At 29.5% G+C, this 4437-nt stretch overlaps 1 pseudogene; it reads right to left on the reverse strand.

Annotated features, from left to right (window-relative positions):
* Window positions 1-2838: 2838 nt before the first annotated feature.
* LOC112474313 lies at window positions 2839-2957 on the reverse strand (annotated as a pseudogene).
* Between the last annotated feature and the right edge of the window lie 1480 nt (window positions 2958-4437).

Below are 4437 nucleotides of genomic sequence, written 5' to 3' on the forward strand. Positions count from 1 at the left end.
TTGAGATACTTATTGAGTATAGACTGTGTCAGGGATAGTGCTAGCCACTTTATTTGGGTTGGAGTCTAATAGAGTCTCATTTTCTGGAATCACAATAATTTTTTTTTAACCACAGAATTTTATGTAATAGAGAGTTACATAGCATTCACACCCTACTTCTTATAATTCTTGAATGTATATCCTGCAAAAAGTGATGTCAGTGCTATTATTGCACCTCAACACTCCCTGGCACATATTTCTCTCTTTTTTATTAACTCATTCACTTCACTGGGTAGGATATATGCTATTTTAATGTTTCTTGTGTGCCTTAATGTTATATAAAATTTTGTTATTTAATTTTTAATTTAGTTTTATTTTCTATTTCCCTTCTTTAGATTTTAAGTTCCATAAGGGCAAGAACTGTGTCTTGTTTACTACTCAAATAACAGTATTTGGTTATATATCTGAGATTGCTGTATGATCAATAAATATTGTTGAATGAATGAATAAAGAAAACAAAGAATGTAGAAAAACCACACAGTCCTTCTTGTATATCTGTAGTCTTAGAAGAAATTGATTAATCTTGTGCACCTAGAGCTAGAGATGAAAATTCAGTGTCCTAGAATGGAATTCATAGATATTTTGCTCATCAAGTAGAGGTAAATTTGAAAGAAGCTTCTTTCTCATTCTACACATGGCTTTTCCCTCTGTCGATCACATTGTCATTATCTTAAAATGGAATCATCTTAGTCTTAATGTTTGTCAAAAGATTTTTTGAAAAAAATAAAAGCATGGAGAATATTTTTATTAGTTAAAAGTACAGTACAACCAGAACCAACTTTTATCTTGTACATAAAATTTTATAGGCACTCTTATGAACATGTATATTCAATATGCATGTACTGTGGACCCTCTCAGCATGATAGAACTACTGACTTTTAGTGTTAGTAAACTAACAAGATGACCTCACAAGTTATGAGTTCTTGAGAAATCTGAAAAGATGGGTTTTGGATCCTTTAATCTGACTTTAAAAGTAAGATCACAAAGTTTGGTGACCTTGGGCATTACTTAAAAACTGAAGTCTTAATTTTGTCATCACTAATATGGAGAAAAAATGTTGTAAAATTGGTGAGAATTTTAAGTGATGTATGGAAAGGCCTTAGTTATTTTAAAATTATGCTCATAAACTTAAATTGCATGGTCTCACAAGGTACTTTTTTCCTTACAGAACTGGAACTTTACCCTTGAATTTGCAAAGCAGTAATTGATATGTGAGAAATTATCAACAGATTTCTAAGGTGAGAATCTCTTTTATTAAGTTACTTGGTCATTAAGAACTCAGTTCCCTCTTTTTGTAGATGGCATTTCTCCTGAAGGTTAATTTTTGAGTCATATAAGAATGCCTGTTCCTGGTCATGTTTTAAAAAATGACAACTCTCTCTCTCTCTCTCTCTCTCTCTCTCTCTCTCTCTCTCTCTCTCTTCCTGCCCCTTCTCCACATAATTTGACAACTATATGTATATTGTATATATATTTATGTATACACACAAACACATATTTACTGTTCAGTCAAAAGGCTTCATTGAGAAGCTTCAGAAAACAGAGTAGTGGTTAATGCTGGATATTGGGAACTGGAGGTCAGAGAGAGGAAATAGGACCTTTTATTTTCACTCATCTTTACTATTTAAATTATTTTTACCATGATTATCATTGTTTAACAATAAAATATCTGGTTTGAACGTTTGTTACTTGAGCCCTTCATTTTAGGCTTCACACACAAGCATTGCAGACACGTGGAATCAAAAAATCCCCATGTTGAGTGGTGGAGGCAGACAGCTTGACATTTTTCTATGCAGCACTAACTATTCCAGGCTGTTGATTTCATTTATAAAATGTAAATTGCTGATGGGCCTGGGGAGAGCAGCTTCATTAATGATTTTTCAGTGTCATCAACACTATGTTATCAAGGAAAACAGGCTGACCCAAAGTTCAGCGTGCATGTGTGTGTCAGAGAAAGGTAGCAGTGGAGATCAACTCTACTTTGTCTTTATAAAAGGAAAAGAAAGAAATCTACTTAATTTATAAATCCCATGCTTTTTATTTATTCAGTTTATAAAATGTGTTTTTTTAAGAATGCCTCTATTTTAAATACTTTGCAGAATACCACTGATTATTGTTTTCACATTTTATTTTATTATTAACATATTTGCTTCTTCAGCACATAGATGTCTTGTATGTGTAATAAAATTTAATAATAATTATTAGTATTATTTTTGAAAACAATGATATTTTACATTTGCTATATAGTACTCACTAAGTATATTATATTCATTTATCTGTGTTTTATTTATATAGTAAATATTCATTTGTTTATAGCTTTCTAACCCCAGTAGAATATAAACATGAATTCTGGGGTAAATTTTTATTTTCTCTGCTCTATGATAGAGCCTAGACCAGTGCTTTTTACAGTATAGGGATCAATAAATATTTTGTTGCACAAATGGACAAATTATCTTATATAATTATAACCGGTCTTGAGGTAAATATTTAATTATACCCACTTTACAGATATCAATACTGATGTTTAATAATTTGTCTAAGTACATACTCCCTAGTAAATTGCAATAGCAAAACTTGTATTTAAATTCTTAAGCACTCCTAAGCACACCGTATTAACTACTGTTGCCACAAATAGAATTAAAAACCTTTATTAGCATTTTATTTTATTTTATTATGTTATTTTATTTTATTTATTTATTTTATTTATATATTTTTAAGTTAGATAACCCTTGGTTGACTTCACAGGTTTCAAGGATCTTGTCAGCTTACAATTTCTTATTTTTTATTTTTTATTTTTTATACCTACAGCACTTGGTCTTCCTAGGTGGTCTCCCATCCAAGTATTAACCAAGCCCAACCCTGCTTAGCTTCTGAGATCAGATGGGATTGGGCTTGTTCGGGGTGGCATAGCCGTAGACTATCAGCATTTTAGATGTTAAAAATTATGTAGTAATACACATTCTATATCTTATAGATAGATTGTATTTACCTATGTTATATTACTTAGACAATTTGCTAACAACAGAGTCATCAAGACTGTAATTGGCATGAACAATTTGGCCACTGAGATTTCTATTTATTTCATCCAGTCGTTAAGTCATAAACTGTATAAATTAGTTTTGTAAATTAAGTTGGTTAAACTAAATAAATAGCATTGATAGAAAATTAATAGCTGTCTTGCACACACCTAGAGTAGTATTCAAAATTAAACGATATGGGAAGATTTCACATTTAAAAGGAGGTCACCAAACCTATTTTGTAAAATATTTGAAGGAACTTAAGCAGTATTATTCCTACTCAACTCTGTGTAAGTTTTAGTCTAGAAAGGGAGTCTGGAAAGCATGGTGACTAAAGATACAGATCATATTGCTGGGCATGAGTCCCAAATGTACCTCAGGTGGCTGTGTGACCTGGGCAAATCACTTTCAGTGCTTCAATTTTCACATAGAAAAAAAATATATTGCTGTGAAAATTAAATTGAACAGTAGATGGGAAGCACTTAGAACAGCTTCAGTTGCAAAGTAAACAGTACATGTTATTCTCTTTATTGCTATTTTAAATTAATTTTCTTATGATTTTTTCATAATGTTAAATATATTTAAATAGAATATATATTTTTAAATAAAAAATAGCTACATTTAATAAAAAAGTAAAATTTGCGAATTTATTCCAAACCTGTGATTTTTACATCATACAACTTTATTGTGGTCCTCAATTATATTATTTAAAAATATATGGGATGCAAAACTCACACATACTTTCACATTTTGTTTTTTACATGAGTCTTTCCTAGATGAGATGGAGAACTACTGCCACTTCAAGGAGTTCCGCTTTAAGTTTTGGGATTTGGGAGAACCTTTACTAAACTCATGTTTTTTCTTGAATACATCTTTTTTTTTTTAACTTTTGAAAGGAAGCAGTAGGTTTTATTGATAAGTTCTATGAAGACTTCAAAACATAAAATTTCCAAAAACTTATAACATGTAAATATGTGCCAGTCCAAGTAAATTCATTTGGTAACAAAACATAAGTTCTTCACATATATTTATACATTTAAAATTATTATTTATTGTTTTCACTTATATAAGAAATATTATGAAACATTTATGTAGATATTAAGAACTGACTACTAAAATTATATTTATATCTATATAACTATGAAATAAATTATTTAATATACATCTCTATCTTAAAAATTACTTTTTTCTCACATCCACAAAATATACTTGAAACCTATATGATATTACAATCAATATCACCTCAATAAATTTAATAAAAGTAAATAAATAAATAAATAAACATATAAAACAATTTTTTTCATAGAGCAAATCTTATCAATAAGAAATTTTAAGAATTAGGAATAAAATACTCTTTCTGATAATGTTACTATTTTGAATA

The sequence above is a fragment of the Pteropus alecto genome, unplaced genomic scaffold (assembly GCF_000325575.1).
Source record: "Pteropus alecto unplaced genomic scaffold, ASM32557v1 scaffold79, whole genome shotgun sequence".
Classification (NCBI taxonomy): Eukaryota; Metazoa; Chordata; class Mammalia; order Chiroptera; family Pteropodidae; genus Pteropus; species Pteropus alecto.